General features: G+C 42.1%; 1 protein-coding gene and 1 non-coding gene across 5 annotated transcripts in view; both read right to left on the bottom strand.

Moving 5' to 3' along the window:
- The window catches only part of LOC127184986 (F-box-like/WD repeat-containing protein TBL1X), a 162767-nt gene that overhangs the window by 89717 nt on the left and 49402 nt on the right, over positions 1-23648 (bottom strand). The gene's annotated exons all lie outside the window — the stretch shown is intronic.
- On the bottom strand, positions 1212-1373 carry LOC127186023 (U1 spliceosomal RNA). The gene has a single exon (XR_007830278.1). It is a non-coding gene; the product is annotated as a U1 spliceosomal RNA (small nuclear RNA).

Below are 23648 nucleotides of genomic sequence, written 5' to 3'. Positions count from 1 at the left end.
GTAACAGGTAAGGAGATAGAAAATAACTTGAGTGTTTATAATCTGATGCCCAAAAAGTGATTTTTAAAGTTTTTTTTATATATGTATGTACATGTGTATATCACAGAGGCCAGAAAAGAGGATAAGATTCCCTGGAGTCAGAGTTATAGGCAAGTTGTGAGCCATCTGATATGGTGCTAGGAACAGAACTCAGGTCCTCTGCTCTTAACTGTTCAACTATTTCTCTCCAGCTCCCAAGATTTTAATTGCAGTAAAATTCAAGATTTGGGTACTTTGTTAATCACTAGGAATCTTTCTTCTATAAACCACTTTTGAAGAATGTTATCTTTCATGCTCAGATCTGAATGACCTCCAAAGCTTTGCCTAGGGTCTGGCAGAAACTGTGTGATCCAGTATTCATCACACTAAATTTAGAAATACACTGTGTCCCCGAGGCACTTCCACAGGAAGCAAGATTAAAATAGGATGCATGCCGCTAACACACCAGAATTCAAAAGCTACTGCCAGCTACCAACCTCTAAGAAACCACAACAGTCTCAGTCAATGAAATCTTTATCTTTCTCTACCAAGGAAAAGGGGGGAAAAAAAGAAAAGACCATGGCTCTCACAATCACATACAAAATAGCAAAAATGAAATAACAAGATGAACCAGAGAAAACAGAGGGCAACAGCAGCAGGGAAACAGAGCTGAAGCCAACATGAAGGCACCATTACTCAAGGTTTGTCAATGAACACAACTCTGAATCAGGAGGATGGGGACCACAGATCTAATTCCTGATTTCTCAGGAATCTACCAAGAGAAGACAATGAGATGCTTGTTCAACAGTAAAGACAGACTATCAGATACCCAGCTTCTACACTTCTTAAGCATGTATAAAATTTCTTCTGCTTGTCCCAGAAAGAAAACATTCTGAAGGAAGAACAGGCTAGGCTCAGCAAACAAAAGGGACAGTTCTTTTAATAACCCTTAATCAACAAAAAAATAGCTGAGCAAATGAAATCTGGGTGGCTACAGATTCTAGGGCTTACTCCTAGAATACACTGCAGAGGCACTCACATGCCCAAATGAGCTGCCTGCTGGTCCCTGGGGCTAGCAGAATCAATCACCTTGCAGTATCTTTAATCACATTTTGGTGGCAATAAGTGTACCAGTTCTTGTGGTTTTGTGTGTGTGTGTGTGTGTGTGTGTGTGTGTGTGTGTGTGTGTGTGTTAGGGGAGAGCATGAACGCAGTCCCCCACTACCACAAATTATGTAGCTGAGTTTCGCACATTTGGGAAAATTACAGGGGTCAGCACATACAGAGTGCAATAGATAAGCCTTACCCTGGGGAAAATACCTTCATGATCATGCTATCCCCTGCCAGGCAAGTAACCATAATATTATTTTTTAACAGTTGCTTAGTAACCCATCATGGGGTTACTAGATCAGGGTCTTTCACTACAGCCCTAAAAGCCTTTCAACTTGCTATTATAATACTAGATGAAAGCAAGAACCATTCTTAATTTTATTTGTCTTTTAAATTTGCTTATTGCAATACCAGAGATTAAAGGGGGGCGCCTGCATGTGCGAGGCAAGTGCTCTACCACTGAATTACATCCACAGCTGAAGAACATTTTCTTTTGAAGGAGATTCTCACTGTGTAGCTGTGGGTAGCCTAGGACTCTTTATGCAGCCAAGGGTGATCTTGAATTCCTTATACCCTGTTTTCAACTACTGAGGTTCCAGCATTATAGGCAGGCACTACCACATCCTTATGTAGTAGTGTAGGGAGCAAATCCAGAGTTTCCTGCATGCTAGGGAAGCATTCCACCAAATGAGTTAAACACCCACTGCCGATTTGTTCCATTTCCTTTCCTTTTGTTTAAGATAGGATCTCCTTATTCAGCCCTAATTGGCCCAGAACTTGCTATGTAGATCAGTTTTGTCCTAGCACTCTTAGCATTCTTCCTGTCTGTACCTCTAAATACTGAATTTACTGGCATGAGCTACCATTTCTGGCCTCCATGTATGATTTTTCTTTTCAGTATCAAAAGATTGTGTGGACAACCTATGCAATAAAATCCAAAGCTTGGCTTTCACAATCTAATAATGCTTCACAATATAAGGGCTGGAGAGATGACTCAGTGGTTAGAGTCTCTTCCAGAGGATCAAGGTTCAATTCCCAGCACCCACACAGCAGCTCACAACGGTCTGTAACTACAGGATCCAACACCCTCACATAGACATGCAGATAAAACATCAACTTGAAAAAATTAAGAAGGTGGGGGCCTGGAGAGATGGCTCAGAGGTTAAGAGCACTGTTTGTTCGTCCAAGACGTCCTGAGTTCAATTCCCAGCAACCACATGGTGGCTCACAACTATCTATACTGGGATCTGATGCCCTCTTCTGGCATCCAGGTATACATGCAGGAAGAGCATCACCTAAGTAAGACTAGATTACACAATGACAGGTATTCTGGGGTGATGTTTAAATGTTTTATTTTTATAATATATTGTTTTATATTTATAATTATATAATTATAATTATATATAATAATATAATTATACAGTGTATATACATATATATTCAAATCTATATTGCCATCTATCACAGAAAAGTCTGAGGATTATTTACAAATGGTCATGTTAACAAAACAATGGATTTAAGACTGTTAATAACATCTGGTGGATGCATTAAAATTTTCCCAGATTATTTGAGAAATAGTTTTGAAACATGTACCATTAAAAAATTTACATGAATTCTCAAAGGAAAAACCCTAAGTAGCAAATTATGACTGTCACTTCAGTCTAGCAAAGATGAGAATCAGGCATCAAACTTGAATTGCAGTATGCTCTGGTTTCCCAACCGGCATCTATCTGCCTGTGCCTGCTCCTCCCCTTTGTGTGAACAGAGAAACTAAATGAGTCCTCATCTCTGATATAAGACCCCAGTAACTTATGTGCCTCTGACCAAAGGATCAAAAGCAATGTCACGTCTATCCTGATAGCAAATGTCCTCTCTACTAGTTTTTCGGGCTAGAATAAAGCAAGCTTCTATCATTGTCTTTCTGTCTCTGTGGTTTGTTCTTAGGTTTTACTTAGTATGGATAAGTGTTTTGCCTATATGTATCTATATGTACACCATACGCATGCCTGGTAGCCATGGAGGTCAGAGCAGGGTGTCAGATGTCTTGAAAGTAGAGTTGTGGATGGTGTGAACCTGATGAAACATTCTTAACCACTGAGATATCTCTCTAGTCCAAGTAGGATCTGTTCTCCTGTAGTATTTCAAGTCCTGCACATAAGGAGTAGTCATTTGCTGTGTATGGATTCATTTCAAATTTTAGCAAGCAAATTTAGTTTTTTTTTTTTTTAATGTATGTACTCAGTAGTTTTGTTTTCGAGACAGGGTTTCTCTGTGTAGCCTTGGCGGTCCTGGACCAGGCAGGCCTCAAACTCATGGAGATCCACCTGTCTTTGCCTCCCTAAGTACTAAGATTAAAGTCATGTGCCACCACCCCTGGTCCCCTTGTCTTTTAACAGCTTAACTTCTGATGTACAAATACAAATCAGCTTACTAGAGAAACAATTTTATCGTACTAGAGACTGATCAAAATATTATAGTTAGGAACTAGAACGATATCACAAAAGCCTGGCCATTTCAGAAGTTGATGTTAGCGACAGAAGGATCATTATTAATAGTGATTCTATTTCAAAACTGTCTATATTTTGATGATGGATCACATTACCACCATATGTTTTAGTTGGTCAATAACCAAGATGGTGGAAGTTATAGCTGGACCAACTAGGAAAAGTCAAGTACTGGGAATATGTCTCTACACAGGCACTAGGGCTTCTTAAATATGACAACATATATGAAAAGAAGAGGCCCCAGACTAAAACCACATGACTCAAAGGAGCTTTCTACATCTGTTGTGTTAAAACAATAACCTCAATAAACTCTACAGATGCAACACTGAGCCCCAACCTGCCTACTTCCCGTAACACCATCTGGCATAGCTGTTTCAGAACCGCCTCCATTGCTGCCTTATGTAATAGCCAGTGCATTCAAAGGCAGGGCCCTGGAGCCTTGCACGTGGACTCACCACTCCAAGCAGCCCAGGACCGCACTGGTGTCTGGCCCAGTCAACATGTATGAATGAAACAGGCCAGTATGGGAACAAATGCAATTTCATATTACTTTAGGGTTACTTCTTCATCTCCCATGTTTCTAAAATGTAGGCGAGGCCCTGTGGCCCTCTCTTCACTACCATAATCCCCCTGTCTTAATCCTAACTATATGATAGTAACACTAAAACTATTTGAAGCTCTTATTTCCTCCATGGGCTTTGTGGTGGTTTGAATAAGAATGGCCCCATAGGCTCATATATTTGAATCCTTAGTCATCAGGGAGTAAAAATACTTGAAATGGATTAGGGCTTATGGCCTTGGCATATGGCTGGACTTTGTTGGAGAAAGCGTGCCAATGGAGGCTTGGAGGTTTCAAAAGCCCATGCCAGTCCCTGTGTCTCCCTCTTTCTGCCGCCTCTCTATCCAGATGTAGAACTCTCAGGTACTTCTCCAGCACCATGTCTGTCTGCCTGTATGCCACCAACCTTCCTGCCATAGTGACCGTGGACTAACCCTCTGAAACTGTAAGCAAGTCTCAATTAAATGCTCTTTTAAAAGTAAGAGTTGCCATGGCCATGGTGTCTCTTCACAGCAATAGAACAGCAAGCTTCATTTGTATCTCCACTTGGGTCCCTGTGTGGCATCCAGGGGTAGACTTCCTCTGACCTTAAGCTCTCTTCAGTATTTTAACTTACCAAATGGTGTCCCTTTCCTCCAGGCTCCGAACACTGCCATTGCCAGTTTGGACTCTCTTCCTTTCCTCTCTCCCCAGCATTCTCCTCACCAAATCTTAAGTCATGTGTCTAAAGCACCCTTAATGCTTGTCTCTGTACACACTGTCACTTCCAAGGGTGGTGGTTCTCTAGTCTCTGTATACTGACAACGAATTGATGTCAACCTGATCATTTCCCCATCAAAAATATAAAACCGTTCCTAAAGCAGAAGTCTGGCCTTAGTTCATCATTCAAAAGCATGCCATGAGTCAAATCACTGTAATAGAAAAACAAACAAACAAACCATGCTCCTTCCATCAGCTTCCTGGACATGTGCCAGTAACATTCCCAAGAATTATATACAATACTTCAGATTCCATTCGTAGCAGGTCAAATGTCCTCCCTACCAGAGCTTCCCACATGTCAATCCTCTTAATCTGGTACTGTGGCTGGTTACTGTCAAGGCGGAATCAAAGTTGCAGATAGAAGCTGGGTTGCTAAAGAGCTCAAGAGCATATAGAGAAAGAGAAATCACCCTAGGTTATATAGTTGCTAAATAGCTATACATGAGCCTCCCTCCTACTACTAGTCTTCTAAAGCAGGATGCATCACAAAAACCAATTCTATCCTCAACAGTGGTCTCAAAAGAGCTCTTTAGAAGAGGAAGAAGAAGGCAGAAGAGCCAATGCCTGTGATCCTTCAGGAGAAAAATGTGAGCAATCTCCACTGGCTTTCAGAGAGGAAGAGGCTGCGGGCTAAGGGAAGTAGTAGCCTTTAGAAATGTGGGTGGGGGTTCCCCGTGAGCCTCCAAAAAATAACATGATATTGCTCTTAGCAAAATGAGCTGACTTCAGATTTGTGAGCTCCAAACAGTAAACCTGTGCTGTTTCACTCATCTAAGTTTATGGAAGGAACATTGTTATAGCAGCCAGTAGAAATGAATGCACCTCTTCCTTCTGGCTGCACTTTCTTCTGGCTGTCCACTACAGAACATTTACGCCATTTTACAGTACTTAGCATATTTTGGGTTAGAGGCTCTGTACTTCACAATGACTATGAAGCTCCATGTCAGGCAGCTTCTAATATCTGTAATCCTTTGTTGTACTTCAAACCAGTAGCCCTGAAAGTCGGCCCTGTGGTTCGAGTGAATGAATGACACTTGTCACTTTGGTCAGATGAGGGTGGGTGAGCATCTCATGCAGTTCTACATCCTGCTGTCCATACTCACTCCACTCTACTTCCATTTTATTCTTACTTTCCTGAAAATTTTGTTCGCATTCCCCTGGGGACACACATGGTGTCTCTTATTTTGAGTTTCACTCCATGCCACCTTGTTCCCTGCATTAAAAAAAAGTTTTCATTCTGAAAAACTCCATGTCATTCAGTTGGCTTCATGCTTGGCCTGTACCTTTGAAATCAAAGGTAATCTTGCACTCTAAGCTTTAGAAGTGTAGAATAAAGAGTTGGGGCTGGGGAGATTGTTCAGTTGGTAAAAAACACTTGTCACACAAGCATGAGGTTTAAGTTCAGATCTTGACACCCATGTAAAAAGCCCGACACAGTGGAGTTAGTCAGATGCTGTGGCTTAGTAACCAACCACCCAAGCAGGCAAGCTCCAGAGCCAGTTAGAGTCCCCAGATTGGGGCGGGGGGGGGGGGGGGGGGGGGGGGACTCTAGCCTGCACACCACACACATAAAAGAGACAAAAAGTATCTTCAGAAAAGACGAAAATGGGGCTAGAGAGGCGGCTCAGTTGTTAAGAGCACTGCCTGTTCTTCTAGAGGACCCAGGTTCTATTCCTAGCACCTACACAGTGGGACACAACCTTTTGTAACTCCAGTGTCAGCAAATCTTGATGCCCTCTTCTGACTTCCATCAGCACCAGAAATTTACATGGTACAAAGACACATGTGTAGGTATAGCACACTACACATGAAACGACTTAATTCTTTCAACAGATTTACATCTGTGTGCTGTTGCTATGGTCAAACACCTTAGTTCAAAAAAGAGTTTATTTTGGTTCAAAGTTTAGAAGCTACAGTCCATCATGAAAGGCAGCAGCAGCTGGACACACTGCTTAACTAGGCAGGAAACCAAAGCAGACAGGAAGTGGGACACCAACACCTAACCCCAGTTCATTCTGTGAGGCTACACCTTGTAAAGGTTCCACAACCTTCCCAAACACCATCAGGAGCTAGAGACCAAGTATTCAAGCTCATCAGCCTATAGGAGACAGTTCACATTCAAGCCATAACATAATCGAACCCAACAGTTCTGCTCCTAAGAACATATGAAGACAATGATACACATGCAAAATCCTGTTCATAGCAGCCATATTCACAACAGCAAAAGGCAGAAAGAAGAATGGATAACAAAATGCAATGTGCCTTTTAACCATGAACAAACAAAATACAGTAATAACAATGGGGTGTCAGTAAAGTATAGTGAGACATCTATCCATCCAGGCCACAATGTGAATAAACCTTGATGAATCACAGGAGCTAGGCTTGGTGGTGCAGGCCTGTCATCCCAGAGACTAAGGAGGCTGAGGCAGATGTGTCTGGCCTACAGAGTAAGTTCCTGGCCAGCTAGGCAAGACCCTGTATCAAAGTAAGACAAAGAGAATCCTGGGGATATATAGTTCAATGGTAGAGTACTTGCCTAGCATGAGCAAGGCCCTGGGTTCAATCCCTAGTCCTATAGAAATGGAGGAAAAGAGGGAAGAAGGAGAGAGCAACAAGAACGGACGCAGTGGGAGTAAGAAATAATTTCACAAAATGAAAGAGGCCAAACATACAAGAACGTATGAATTCTACAACCCACTCATTTAAAACATGAGAACAGCTCTCTCTGACTTGAGCTAGTGATATAAACTCTCAGCCACTGCTGCAGCAACATGCTATGCCTGCTCACAACCTTATCTGCCAAAAAGATGATGTGGAATGCTTTCATAAAATGGTGATCATGGTAACAATATTTTCTTGAGCTGATTTAGTAAATTCTTCATACAGTAATAGTTTTTAACATGAAAAAAATCCATATTTTCCTCTGAATTATAATTTGGGGGTGATGAGGACAGAAAAGCAAAAATCAGATTAAAATAGATTATATAGATGAGAATTTTGCAGAATTAAGGAGGAATAGCAGGACCCTCCAGACATGCCATATGAAAGAGGAAAAGATGAACTAGAGATAAAAATACCAGAAAGTCTGGTTTATCACTAAAATACAGTGTCCTAATATTAGTTCAGCTACTGGGAGCTATTTTTCTGTATATCCTGAAAGTTATATGGAAGCCTGAAATGTTCAAGTAGACAGCCCAACTTTAGGTACAAGCATATATACTGGATCACCAGTTTCTAGTCAAAAACACACACACCCCAACAATAAAAATTTAAAAAGAAAACCTGTATGTTATATATTTTGATAGAAATGTAATAGTACCCTTGTCTTCAAAATCATGGGATGCAAAAACAGCAACTGAAGTGCTTCTGAGGGACTAAAGCAGAGGAGCTGTTGCCAGACTTGCTTGTCATTTCTTGAGGAGCATGTAATTTTTAGGATTCTGCCTAAATTTTTCTTTTTTCTTTTTTTAATCTAGGCACCATCAGAGAATGGGGGAGGGGGAATCCCTGCTCTGTAAGTAAAGCTAATTAAATGCCTGTGTAAAAAAACAATTTGATGTGACACTACACAAATCCACAGACACAAATAGGTTAGTGGCTACCAGAAGTAGAGGGGCACAATGTGTTGCTAATAGTTTCACAAAGATTACAATGTTTACCCAATTACAGCTACAAAAAAAGTCACTGGATCATACAACTATAAAAGGTTAACTTTGTCAATAAAGCTCATTTTTAGACAGGCATGGAGTACAAGCCTGTAATCCCCACACTGGAGAAGCTAAGGTATGAGGGTTGTGACTTTCAAGCCAGGCTGGGATATCCTGTCTCAAAAACAAAAAACAAAACCAAAAATAAAACAAAGGATTAATGAGACAGTTCAATGGTTAAAGCAATTGTCATGAGTTCAATACCTGGAGCCCACAGGGTAGGAGGAGAGAGCTGACCTCCACAAGCTGTTCTCTGATAGCTAACTAAGTGCCTACACACATATATTATAATAGTTAATTTAATTCTAAAACCAATTTCCTATTGTTAAAGTTCTCCAAGCTCTTTGAAACCAAAATTATAAATGCATAAATGTTGAATACCACATACATGGTGCATTGTTATTGGACAGTCAAAAACTTCAAGACTGCCAATTTCTCAAAACATGAAAGTCTTTTATTTGATCTGAGATGTAAAGTGATTTAACATACATGTATTCCCTCCCTGTTAAATAAATAAAAGTATAATTGAGTTTAGTAAGAAACATACAGAACGGCTTTCTAATTCAAATTACATCCAAACAATGTTATTGAATGTAGTCATATTAGTCCATAGCACAGGTTTTCAGCTGAGCTGTGAAGAAAACTGAAATGTATACAATGTGTCTTGTTAATCACAACGGAACCCAGCTGATGAAACCATATAATGCCTGCTTACTAGAAGCTAAGAATTATAAGACCCAAACCCCTAATCTCTAAAGTAGATTTTCAACTGCACTTGGGAGGCAGAGGCAGGCGGATCTCTCTAAGTTTGAGGTCAGCCTGGTCTACAAAGTGAGTCCAGGACAGAAAGGACAGAAAGGACAGAAAGGACAGGAAGGAAGGAAGGAAGGAAGGAAGGAAGGAAGGAAGGAAGGAAGGAAGGAAGGAAGGGCAAAAGAAAAGAGAAAAGAAAGAAAGAAGAAAGAAAGGAAGAAAGGAAAGAAGAAGGGGGGAAAAGAGAGAGAAAAGAGAAAGAGGAGAGAGGAAGAGAGAGAGAAAAAGAAAGAAGAAAAAAAGAAAGAAAAAGGAGAGAAGAAAGGAGAAAAGAATGAAAGAAAAGAAAGAAGAAAAGACAAGAAGAAAAAAGAAAGAAGAAAGAGAAAAGAAAGGAGAAGAAGGAGAAAGGGAGAAAGAGAAAGAAAGAAAGAAAGAAAAAGAGAAAGAAAGGGAAGAAGAGAAAGAAAGAGAGAAAGAAAGAAAGAAAGAAAGAGAGAGAGAAAAGAAAGAAGAAAAAAACCAATTTTCAGGGCTTGGATTCTGAACCTCCTGAATGTCCCCTACTCAAAGCACCTTTGCCATTATTCTGCATGCAAAAGGACAATCTGTCTTAAGATGCTTAAATTCTACCTGGAAAGGCTGTTGAGCCATGTTAAAGCATAAACTCATTGGTTGTGGGAGTGGCAAAAGGACACCTCTTCTGGTCATAATTCTAGCTGCCATGTCATGTTAGTCGAGATTACAGCTGCAGAGTAGGCAAGAACATTGATGTATGTATGTATGTATGTATGTACGTACGTACGAACGAACATATGTATGCATGCGTGCATGCATAAGCCAGACACTGATGTAGGGAGTCTTCCTATCACTCTCTACCTTATTTTTTAAGATATCACTCTTGATGAACCAGGTGCTCACTAATTGGCTAGAATAGATGTCCAATGAGCCCAGATCCTCCTGTCAAAGCTTTGGTGTTATGGTTTTTATATGTGCACTTTTAACACAGGTACTGGGGATACCAATTCAGATTCTCATGCATGCACAGAAAGCATTTTACCCACTGAGCAAGGGCCCATACCTCCCTTTGTACTTTCTGAACAGTTAGTTGTCTTTGCTTTCAGTGAATCCATAGGTCTCTACTTGCTTTTAGGTTTGTATGGACACGCCATGTTCTCCACCTCAGAATTTGTGGGAAACAGTAAAGTTAATAGTTACATTTGGAGCAACAAAAGAACAACAAAAAAGACAGGCATAGATTAAAGTTCAAGCAATTCCCATCTGACCCTAAACTCAAAAGGTAGTAATAGTCTATCTAGATTCTCATCCTGTCTCCCTCATCCTTAACCCACATTATGATCTCACAAATCACATACAATAGGTAGAATGGCATTCTTGAACTGCGCAGGCACACAGCATCAGACACAAACCTTCATGCCACACAGCTTCTATTTGAATGGCACAAAACACCTGCCTGACCTCATGTGAAGCCTAATCTCTTCTCTCAAAACAACAAAGCATTGCCTAGGACGGTCCTGCCCCATTTTTGGACAGTACCTGCCTCACCTGTTTCCTCCTTCATACAGACTCCACAGAGGCCCTTCCTGAGTTCAGCTCAGTGTCCCTGGAACATGCACCACCTGTCCCCTGCACTAGAGTGGGTGTTACCAGAATCTTTATCTACCTCTCCAGCCTGACTGGAGGTTCTTCAGGAGGAAAGGTACACTCTGCTCTCTGCCCCTCAGAGTTGACTGAGCACCTGCTCCTACAGGTGCACAGGATAGGTTTGCACCGTGAATATATTCCCCGCCTATAAAACTTCATTTTTGGAAAAAAAAAAAAAAAAAACCCTTGTGTAAACACTTGGGGGTGAAAAAAAGTCTAACAATGATTCTAGACCAACAAAATTCTACCTTTGTGCTTACAGGGGACACTATGCCTGAAGGGTAGCCCCTCCATCTTCACCTATCTCTACTTCCACAAGAGTAGCAGCTGGGGAAATCTTGCCATGTATGCTAAAGAATCAGAGCAAAGGAACATCTTGTTGGAATTACAAACTTAAGTCTGGGGGTGACGTATAACGTAAGTCATTCTGGGGGCAGGAAAATACCAGTACAGGGCACTACAGATCTGCAGCAGCATCCTGGGCTTCCATCTAGCAGAGACCAGAAGTACTACTCCCTCAACACCTGTGTCAATTAAAAAAAAAAAGGTACAACTAGGCTTGGTTAAGAACAACTGCCCTGGGCCTCAGCAGATAGCTCACTGTGTAAACTGCTTGCCACACAAGCCCAGAGGGCCGGAGTTCAGCTCCCCAACATCCATAGAAAATGAGTGTAGTGAATGGTATGTTCTACTTATTCTGGTGCCTGGAAGGCAGAGACAAGTGGATCCCTAATCAGCCAGGCTAGTAGCTAAATCAGTTCTGCAAGGTTCAGTAAGGGACCCTGTCTTTTAAAAAGGTAGAGAGCAGGCCATGTGTGGTGGCTCATACCTTTAATCCTAGCACTAGAGGCACAGAGACAGGTGGATCACTGAGTTCAAGGCCAGCCAGAGAAACCATATCTTGAAAACAAAAATAAATAAATAAATAAATAAATAAATAAATAAATAAAACAAAACAAAAATCAAACAAAAGAAAAAAAAACAAAAACAAAAAGGAAACCATTGACATCAACCTCAAGCTCCATGAGGCACACAGACAAGAATCAGCATCCTAGCCTGGCAAAACTTTGCAGTATAAAAACAATCCATGCCTGTTTTGTTTCTCTCTTTTTTTTTTTTTTTTTTTTGAAACAGAGTCTTGTTATGCAGCCCTGCCTGAGCTAGAACTTAAGCAGCCCTGTTTGGCATCAAACTTGAAGCAATTCTTCTGCCTTGGCTCTTCAATGCTGGGATTACAGAGTGTGCCACACCCAGCCAGCTTGCACTAATTTGAAGAGCACTAGATCCATCCTCAACACCAGCTCAATCTATCTTTCCGGGTTCTTTTAAATCACACCATAATTCCCTTCTTTAGGAGGGGACCTTAAAACATGTACTACATGGCTAGGGAAATGCCATAGCCGGTAATGAGCCCACTGGGCAAGCATGAGGGTGAGGACCTCAGTTCAGAAGCCCCAAATCCACATATAACAATGGATTCAGTAGCATGAAGTTTTAACCAAGCAATGAATAAGGGCGAAAAAGGTAGACTCCTGAAGTGCAGCAGCCAACTAGCCTAGCTCAGCCTATCAGTTTCTAGTTTAGTGAGAAAGCTTATGCTCAAAAATCAAGGTACAGGGGCTGGAGAGACAGCCTGGCAGTTAACAGCCTGCTGGGTTCCCAACACCAGCTCACAACCGTCTCTAACTCTAGCTCTAGGGGACCCAATACCTTCTTCTGGCCTTCATAAACACCTTTTCTCTCTCTCTCTCTCTCTCTCTCTCTCTCTCTCTCTCTCTCTCTCTCTCTCTCTCTCTCTCTCTCTGGCATATAATTAAATCTTTTTAATAACCCATTTAAAAATAAAATACAATGAAGATAGAGCTCAAAACAGGAAAGACACCCAACATCTGGCCTCTGCACCCGCATGCAAACATGCACACTCATACACCAACAAGTAAATATACCGCCCACACATACATACACAATGCAAAATACATACACAGGCAAAAAGTAAAATATACCCTCCATTGCATCTGTGTGACTGACCTACATTCCATGAAAATGGCCTAAATGTAAAATCTGTGCAACTCATTTTTCCTTTTAAAAAAAGCTCCTACGTTATAAAGAGGATCCAGAGGATTCTGACAGAAATAGAGATTGCTCTCTCTCATTAGCTTTGCTCAGAAGCCCGCAGCCAGGGGGAACTCGGGAGACCATCCTGCACGTCAAAGTGCATCATCTTTCCCATGGCTGGCCGAGATTTCTGCAGGTTATATAAATATTACTTTTGAATGGTTGTTTATTTTCTTTCCACTTGTGGACCGAGAATTAAATGGCTGGCTGGAAACAGTCTACATCAAAGCTCTTTTATTCTTTTAACCATCCCTTCATGGGGACTTTCATCCAACTCCTATCCCCATGCCCTACCCCCACGTACAAAGCAAAGCCATACTGCAGAATCATGGGATCCCAAGCCGATAGGCTCCTTTTAACACAACCAAAGTCACAAGTGAAGGGGCTCTTTGAAATGAAGCCAATTCTCCAGGGTGGGCAGTGAGTGAGTGAGTGAGTGAGTGAGTGAGTGAGTGAGTGAGCGAGCGAGCTGTCATATAAGTGTGCCTTTGGCCCTGAATCTTCACAACAGTTTGGCCTGTGGCCACCATCCTCCCACACTCTCCCCAGTCTTCCCTCTGGGGCTGAAGACTGACTATCATGAAAGCAATCCCTCATATCATGAAATAAGGTTCATGTTTTGTGTGCATGCAAGCACATGTGAAGGGCCTACAGCTAACATCAGATGCCTTCTTCAGTCACTCTCTATGTTAGGTTTTGAGTCTCCAACTGAATCTGGAGGTCATCAATATGCTAAATGGCTGGGTAGCTATTTCCTGGGATCCTGGCTCTGCCCTTCTTCCTGGGTTTGGTATTATAACACTGCTACCTTACCCAGGTTTTCTCTCAATTCCTCATATTTTAAGAACAAACATTTTACCAACTGAGTTATCTACCAATCCAACTCACCTCTTTTAATTCCATTCCCCACTATCAACTACTTAAAACTGCCAAATTTTTCATAGCTTTGAAGGCCTCTAAAAGTAAATAGTATGCAGAGTTGGGCCCAGCAGGTGAAGATTTAAGATTCCTGCCCTAAAGACTAGCACAGACTCTACTCTAATTCTGGAACTTAAATACACAGGATGGGGTCTGGGGCAACAATGGATAAAGAAAACATTGCAGAGAGATGCTAAAAGAAAAGAATCCTTCAGAGCTGCAATTGGCAGTGAATATCAGCAGGAAGCCACAAAGGTAAACAATATCTACCTCCAGGGCCTCCTCACTTAAAGAGCCAAGAAACAATATCAACTGCAGTGAGCAGACTAGCAACTCTCAGCTCCTAATTGCCAAGGCAAAACGACCTGATTCCAGGCCAGGGTCTAGGAATTTGCTCTGGTAATGGGAATAACTTTGCATTCCAGAAAGAAAGGATATGTTTAAAAGGCTGTAGAGGAACATGACCAAAAGACCCAAGACTCACTTTGGGAAGACTCCCACTAGTCAAATTTAAAGCACTTTATACTTCTAACATAAGTATGGCAATGATGGGTTATAACACAGTTTTAAAGGATAGATGACTGCACTGGTTACTTCTATTGTTGTTATATCGAAATACCTGGCAAAAGCAATTTAAAGATGGAAGGGTTTGTTTGGGCTCACAGTTTGAGCAGTCTATCCAGACAAAGCATGAAAGCAGAGCCTTTCAAGACAGCTGGACCCCCTGCCTAGACAGTCAGGAGCAGAGAGGTGTGTGCTAGTGCTCAGCTCCTGTTTTCCTTTGCATGCATCCAGGATCCTAGGCCAAGGGGTGGTGCTGCCCACAGTTAAGGTAGGCCTTCTCCCACCTCAGTTAACCTCCTCTAGAAATCCCTCAGAGGTTTGGAGAATCTTAAGCCTGTCAAGTTGACAATCAAACTTACACAGTGATTCTTTTAGAAAGAAACAGAACTGAAGGCTCTTTTTTAAGACTAGGGAGCCGGAAACGTGGCTCTGGTGTTAAGTTACTTGTTTTTCTTGCAGAGGACCAGGTTTCAATTCCCAGCACCAACAAGGTGGCTCACAGTTGTCTTTAACTACATACTTCCAGGGGTTCCAACATCCTCTTTTGGCCTCCATGGGCATGCACAGACTACACATACATTTAAAACAAAAATAGATCTAAAAGAAAACAAAGACTGTCTTCTAAAGTAAGCAAAATGGATATGAGAGTTAGAAACATATCCTTTATTTCATTTTTAACTAATAGCAGATGGGTTGAGGTGTTGCCCAAACAGAATGCTTTTCACCTTGTAGGCTCTCCCAATCATTCTACTTTGCCTGTGTGTGTTTATCATGAGGCCAGCCACTATCGCCATGCAAGTTAATAAGACTGATGGGATCCTGTTAACAGAGAGCCACAGTTCCCCAAATGTGCCCTTCTCAATGTGTGCAATAATGTATCAGTGGTCCTCTGAAACAGCAGTACATGCTCTAACTGCTGAATGAGAAATGTGTGAAAAAGCAGCAGTGATGACACCTTGAGGGTCTTGGAGAACTAAATTTAGGTTACCAGGCTCAGTGGCCAGTCCCTTTACCCACTAAGCTATCTTGTAGGTCTGTCCTGAAGAAATTGTTGCCACAGAATTCCTTTAAGCAAGCATAGGCAACTAATGCACTCTCTGACTGATCTTGATTTTGTTTTGCTTAATCTACAACCATACATTTTTTCAGTCATTTAATCCATGTTAGCATCCATGTCTTCCTCATTCTGTTTGGTTTTATGTTTCCTCTTCTTTGTACTGGAGATTCTCCTCTACTTTCTCCCAAAGCATGAGAGTTTTGATGATCTCTTGTTATCTTATGGTTAGAGTAAGTTTAAGAAATGTACAGCTAAAAATAAAATATCAAATCTAAAAAAAAGTTTACTTTTAGCAATATTCAAATGTTAACAAACATATACTGACATGTGTCTGCACGTATATCACACACAATAAAATTGTACTGTCTTACGCCTCCAAAAAAAAAAAAAAGAAAGAAAGAAAGAAAGAAAGGCACAGCTAGCTGGGCATGGTGGCACACACCTGTAATCCCAGCACTCGGGAGGCAGAGGCAAGTGGATCTCTGTGTGACTTTGATGCCAGCCTGGTCTGCAAATCGAGTCCAGGACAGCCAAGGCTAGGTTGAGAAACCAGGGGGTGGGGTGTATAAAGGTGCATCCATCATGTGGCTCCCTTTGGAAGATGGTGGCCAGTCTGACCTCTACAGGAACCTTTGTCTGTCTGTCAGGGGGGGGGGGGCGGTGCACAGTAGTTAAGAGCTCTCAATGCTCCTCCAGAGGACCAGACTTCAATTCCCAGGTGGTTCATCATCACATCATCACCTGGAACTCTAGCTCAGGAGATCGATCAAATAGTCTCTGAAGCCACCCATGCAGACTCACACAAAAGACACATATACATACACATAAATAAAAATGAATAGAACCAAGGGAATGATTGGTGGAAACATGGCTTGCTGTGTAAACATGAGTTCAAATATCCAGCTCCCGTGCAAAAAGCCTGCCAAGGCTCTATGCACTCTAATCCCAGAGCTGTGAAGGGACCAGTCAGGAAGTTTACAAGAGCTCACTGACAACCAATCTGGTTTCCAGTTTGCTGAAAAGAATCTGTCTTAGACAGCAGGCTAGCCCACATCCTCCTCTAGCCTGTATGTGCTCACTCACATACACATTTGTACATAAACTGCCACTCACCCACACAATCAAAAGTAGTTGGGGAAATAGGCATTTGTTTTATTTACTGTAATGTATACTTACATAGTTACTTATAATACATACAAACAACATACGACTTTGCAAGAACTATACTTCTTGTTTCCATCAGTGGGGTGCCCTAGAATGTCCCACATATAGTATATGCAAGCTAATAGAAAAAAAAAAAGAAAAAATAACAAGGAAGATGAGTGTGAGAACGAAAACTGAACTATTTAAAAAAAAAAAAAAAAAGAATCAATGATACCCAGCATCTCTTCTGCCTTGAAAAGTGAGACTCATAGACAGCTGAAACATGACTCATACTTTGGTAGGCATGGTACCCAGACAACTGACCAGTTGATTTCCTTTATCTAACCTCATGAGTAGACATTTAGACACATACTAAGAAGAATAACAAAGTTAAGTCCATGGATACATGAAAGGCAACCAGGGCACATGATCAACCTGAATCCCAAAGCACCAGTTTTTCTCCCAATTTGTCACTCAGCAAGTCCACAACTATGGAGCAGGCAACAGGATGTCTCTGAGATGTACACACCATGACAGTCACACCTGCTCTGTTTGTTACAACACTCTAGGAAATTTTGAAAACTAAAAAGAAGTTGGTGTGTGATGACAAGGAACAGGTAAGTGAGGTGAAGAGGATGTCACTGACCAGAGAGGCCTAGGGACATGAGCCAGCTTTTGTCCTATCTAGATCATCCTCCCTACGAAGCAGTAGCACGAGCAAAGGTATAGAAGATGTGGGCTAGGGACTCCTGCTGCCATCTTCCTCCCTAACCCAAGCTGAACTGTCCAGGTACACAGTAACTGAGCTTGTTCTCGGTCAGTAACTGTCTCTCAGTATACCACAGCTTCTGAGAGTGACCACTGATCAAGTCCTTGAAATGTGCAGCTATATCCTAATACATATACACAAAAAGAGGGGGAGAGGGCGGGAGCTGGAGAGAGGGGCCGTAGAAGGTAGAAGAGAGGGAGAAGGAGAGAGAGAGAGAGGTGGAGAAACCCATCTAATCCTAGCAGTCAGACAGAATTAACACAGTGAATGGTTCCTTCAGTTTTTACTGCTCTGCTCCCATCTTCTGTGTAAGAACAGCCTGCTTTCTTTCTGTAAGTTTTCCCCCTTTCTGCCTTAAAAATAATGCTGAGTGGCTGGCCTAGGGATGGGGCTCAGTTGGTAGAATGCTTGCTTCTAAGCACAATGCCCTGGGTTTCGTCTCTAGCACCACAGAAATAGACAGTGACAGATGCAGCAGGCCTGTAACCCCAGCACTCAGGAGGTAGAGGCAAAAAGATCAGGAGTCCAAGATCATCCTTTAGGTACATGGCAAGTTTGCAGCCAGCCTGGGATATCTAAGATTCTGCCCCTGCCTGACAAAGAATGCTAAAGACAGGACTTATGGAGGTGTAGCTTCCCCCAGTCTATTCTACTCCTAGATTTCAGGAAGGTTCAAAGCAAGGTCTTCCCAAATTCATGGTGGCAATGCACCAGATAAAGACAGAGTAACCCCAGTTATCCTTAAGACTCCTGTCTCCCATTGTGAGAGAAAATGTGCTATTAAAGTTTAGAGGGATGCCTCTATCTGGTCCCCAAGTCTCTCCCATTGTGAAAAAATGTAGCATGTAGGGTTAGTGGGATGTGTCTTCCTGGTCTCTAAGTTACTGCTAAGCAGTCTAGTACAGAAGTGGCTTCCAACAAGGCTTAGAGGATACAAATCAGCCAGTGTCAGGCCAGGAGTGGGTAGTGCCAGACAGTGAATCTTATTGGGAACAGCCTGAGGGTAGGAGGAAGCATTTAAAATCCAGGCACTTGGTCTATGGAAAAAATTTCCAGGGAATTCTGATCACTTTAACAACATACTTACCACCTCACACCCCAAGCAAATAAAAATGCAGGCAATTTTCCAAAGCAATTAAGAAGTCAGGCATCTACCCATGACAAGTTGTGAACTATAACCATAGCAACACCAATGATAAAAATCACCCTTCAGAGACTGGAACTATTTCCTCTACTCAAACTGTTTTTTGCAAACCTAGGTGCAAGAAGAGACAATACTTGGGTTTTCTTTCTGCTTTTGAAGTGTGGTCTTGCTATGTTGCTCAGGTTCCTGGTCTTGTGTGATCCTATTCTATCTGCTTCCTGAGTGCCTGGGGCTCACACTTTTCACTCAAAAGAGGCAGGCCTGGGGATTTAGCTAGCCAAGTGAAGGCCCTGGGTTTGGACCTTAGCAAAAAAACACACAAACAAAAAATAAATCAGAGGGTATGGAATAGGGTGGACAGGCATCATTCCCTAGACTACAATGTCTGTATCCGCTCATGGCTCATCAAAACCTAGAGTGAGAGCCAAGTCTTTGTTTTGCTTGCCCTTGGTCTTTGACTGTGAATCAACACGTAAATCAGTCAACTAGCCACTATACGTGTATGCACATGCACACATTAATATTTGAGGTACCAGTCCAAGGAAAGCAATAGTTTCTCTTATCATTTTGATGGTATCTGGGCCATACTGTTCCTGTCACACCTTAGATTCCCTACTTCTTGCTTCTCAGTCCCCCAAAACTGACCTGATTCCTGCTACTCACACTCATACCCAAAGCTCACACATACCTACCTTCAATCAATTCTCATGGTACCTTCAATTCTAAAAATCTTGTCAGCTTCACTACAAACTGCTTCTGTTATCCTAGATACAATAACCCTAAGAGATATTATCTATGGTTAACCTTGGGATGTTTAGTCCATTGGTATGCTAATATGTCCAAGATACACTAGGAAGGATGGATGGACGGACAGACAGACACAGACACAGACACAGACACAGACACACACACACACACACTTTCATACAAAATGTCCTAGACAATACCTATGAAACTATTATCACAACTTACTATGGAATGTGAGATTCAGAAGGAGAAAGAAGCTTTTAGTTTTTAAACTGTTACTGTCTTGATTTTTTTAATGTTAAACTAAATATGCAGCATGCGCTGTAAAAAACATAAATGTACACAAAACCTGAAAAGGAGGAAGCCAGACATTGTATGTACCCTGAAACACTGTCTTCTCTTTTACTTTAGTCCTTGAGTAAACAATACCCACTGCCCTGCCCATGTCATCTTCGGCTTAAATTCAAGCCATTCATCTGGTAATTTCATATGCAAGAGGCAAAACCCCTTTCCTGTTCTTGGAGAAACATAGCCAAATGGGCCCAATCTAGCTCTCACAGCCTAAATCCCACATATTAAGCATCCTAGCTCAGATACTGAACATGTAATGAATTAAAAACAAAACCCCACGAACAAATAGCACTGCCCCGTTATCCCCTCAGGACCATTTGTTCCCACGATCTTAAATTAGAAGAGTTAATCAGAGCTAAATTCCACCAAACAGGCATTTTGCTTCATTTTCTTTGGTTATATTTTTGTTTGATTCTCAGGCTCTGTCTTTATCCCAGTAAACAGAAATTCTCCCTCTAATTGTTAATTACTTAAGAACACTTTTCACAAAAGAACATTCTACATTTATGCCCAAGCAAAGTTAGACAGCAGAGAAGGACTGCATTCTTGCCTAACTAAGCTGACAGAGGGATGCATTTTCACACCCTTTAAAAGACAATACCAGAGGGAGTCACAAAGAATAGATGTTAAACAATCCGCAATAATATTCCCTGGGGGTTGTCAGTAATTTGGAGGCTTTTCCAAAGAATACATCCAAGTCGTTACAGAATACCTAAGTACCTTATTTTTAAAAATTGGGAAAACAGCATGAAGACTAAAACCTCAGCATTTAGACTTGTGGGTGGTGAAAGGCTTAAGTCTTTCGGCAACCGACTGCAAAACATGTGTCCAGCCCTAAACCAGCAGAGTTTTTAAGAGAATAGTGATTATCCTTGGCGTCACTTCCCTTCACTGCTCCAGCCTTGTTTACCACTTCCCCATTTTTAATTTATTTCCCCTTATAATATGGTCAGCTTTATGAGAAGAGAAACACAGGAGGAGGACTTTGTCTACAAGGAAGGGCCATGGCCATGTGTTGGCCTTTCTGGTTCATGGCTTTCTCTGGCTCACTGAAAGCTGACTTGGCTCCTCCTGGGCTGACCTATCTGGCTGTGATCTTGGTCCCAGATTTCAATGCCCAGGCTCCTGTAGCAAGCACCCTTCCTTCTTGAGTGAGTTGCCACCTAGTTTCTATGACATTGTTTTCTATGTCTTGGTGACCTTTCTAGTACACCACATCCTCTCCAACCCAGGTTGCCATACAGTTATGTGTTGCCCTAGATAGACTCGACATATCCATAGATCTCTTCTAAGACCCTGTCCAGAACCACAAGTGGTGTGGTGGTGGTTTGAATGAGAAATGCTTCGATGGTCTCAGAACTTAAATATTTTGTCCCCACACTTTGGGGAAAGGTTTAGGGAGTACAGCCTCGAGGAATGAAGTATATTACTTGAGGCAAGCTTTAAGATTAAATGCCTTGCCCCACTAAGCACATGCAAGAACAAGGCTCTGTAGCCAGATCTAAAGGACACAAAGGAAAATGTGTGTGTATCTTATGAGGTGAACCTCTGCCACATGCTCCCCACCAATTATTTCTTGCCTCACCATCCATGAGCCTAAGGAGCAACAGCGTCAGGGAACATGGACAAAAACCCTGAAACTATTGGATAAAAATAAGTCTGTCTTCCTTTGATGTACTTCTCTCAGGTAGTTTTTTATACTAACAAAGGGTTAAATGCATATGTCAACCTAGAAGTGCTACAGCCCTTGGGAGATGTGGGGTTTTTTGAGCATAGAGGTATCTGAGCAAGTAAAAAATAAGTAGAACCCAGTTGAAGAAAGAGGAGTAGGGGCTATCGCACAACAACCCACGTCTATAATGAAAAATAATGTTTACCAACTGTCCATGCACCAGGTTGCTCACCTATGCAACTTCATGAAATCTCCCAATAACCTACTTTATCAAACATTCTTCGGACTCAAGCACAGGTAAAAAGAGGTTAATACACCCAGGAGCCCTGCCTATGCACCCTGATCCCTGTCATTCGCATATCAATCAAATTTCATTTGTCCCTATGGCCTTCATGGAACCACCATAATGCAGTGAATGTCACAAGGCCTCTAAAAATTTAAGCACATAAGCAGCGCACTGAGATATTCCTTGTTACCTTCACCCACCCACCCACCCCTACACACACATACACAATCTACCCTCATCCTCATTCTGGGCACCACATGGTCCACAAAAAGACAGAAACCAAGATTGGCATCTTCTGTCTGCTCCACCTTAACCTGCCACTTCTCTCCCCTTCCTGTTCACTGAGTAGCACGTTCTAGGCAGCTAAGTCATACATCTGCTCTACTGCCCATTCTTATCTTGAACACTGGGGAAGGGCCTCAGGCCAACTTCTCACAGCAAATGCACATCCATTTTGGCTCTGGGCCACACAACCTTTCCCCAGCCACTGGTACCTGCCAAAGGTCAGGTATGCAGACTTCAGGCTTGCCAGCCAGTAAGGAAGACATTCTGTGACTCTGAACACATGGCATCTTCCAAACAAAATAAACAACAAACATTTCCCAGGAAACCCATACAAAAGAACATCCCACACATCCTTCTTTACAAGAGGGAAGGAGGTGGTGGTGGATGGTGTGGGTTCAGTGACAAACCACTTGCCTAGAATGCACAAGGCACTAAAGCACAGCCCCAGCACAACCACCATGATGACGACGACGATGACAATGACGACCACCACCACCAACAACAACAACAACAAAACAACCATGCCAGAACAATGGCTCAGTGGTTGAAGAGCTCAGTATGTACGCATAAAAACTTAAGCTCAGTCCTTAGCATCCATGTAGAAGCTAGGAGCAGCACTGCACGTCCAGCACCGGGAGGCAAAGACAGAATGGACAAAGAGCAAGATAAAGTATGATAGGAGTAGACATCAAACATCAACTTCTGGCTACTACGCACACTTGCACAAGCCCCTATACCCTCAGGAAATGTGAGCTGCATCCTGTGGCCATTTAAATCACAAACTAGGCTGGAATTATGAAAATGAGATGCTGTGTATTTACAACCAAACCTCAGACATTTAAAGGGAAGGGGGAAATGTTAAACAAATAGATTCAAACCCTCGGTCCCTATAACCTCTCCTTTAAATTATTAACTAGACCTCCAGACAGCTAACAGGGACCCACCCTAGCTAACATTTCACGCATTCTTGCATTCAGCATTCATTCCCATCAGTGGCCTCCATGTCATGATCCTGACCTCAGACAGGGCTGGACAACTCACAAAGGCACACCTTGAGTATGATCAGTCACCGAAGACAGACTTCCAAAGCTGTCACCTCTTAGATTATCACTCTAAACCCCAACTTCCCATGTCACCCATATTCCCCATGAGTCCACACAGTCTGTATCTTGCTTCCATGGATCTCCAGGCCACAAAAGATACAGATCTAAGCCTCTTAATGTGGATAGATTCAAGCCAGTGCCCAGGGCTATTTACATGGATGTCTTCTTAGTGAGGGTTTCTGTTAGTGTGATGAAAACAACATAACCATCTCCCAGGAAGCCTATACAAAAGAACATCTTGGGTTAGAAAGTGTTTACTTCACTTAGACTTATAAAACATAGTTCATCACTAAAGGAAGTCAGGGCAGGAACTCAAACAGGGCTGGACCTGGAGGCAGGAGCTAATGCAGAGGCCATGGAGGAGTGCTGCTTACTGACTCGCTCCCCATGACTTGCTCAGCCTGCTTATTTATAGAACC

The sequence above is a fragment of the Acomys russatus genome, chromosome X (genome assembly GCF_903995435.1).
Source record: "Acomys russatus chromosome X, mAcoRus1.1, whole genome shotgun sequence".
NCBI classification, from domain to species: Eukaryota; Metazoa; Chordata; class Mammalia; order Rodentia; family Muridae; genus Acomys; species Acomys russatus.
The sequence above is the reverse complement of the archived record's forward strand: the minus strand, read 5'-3'. Positions and strand labels throughout refer to the sequence as shown.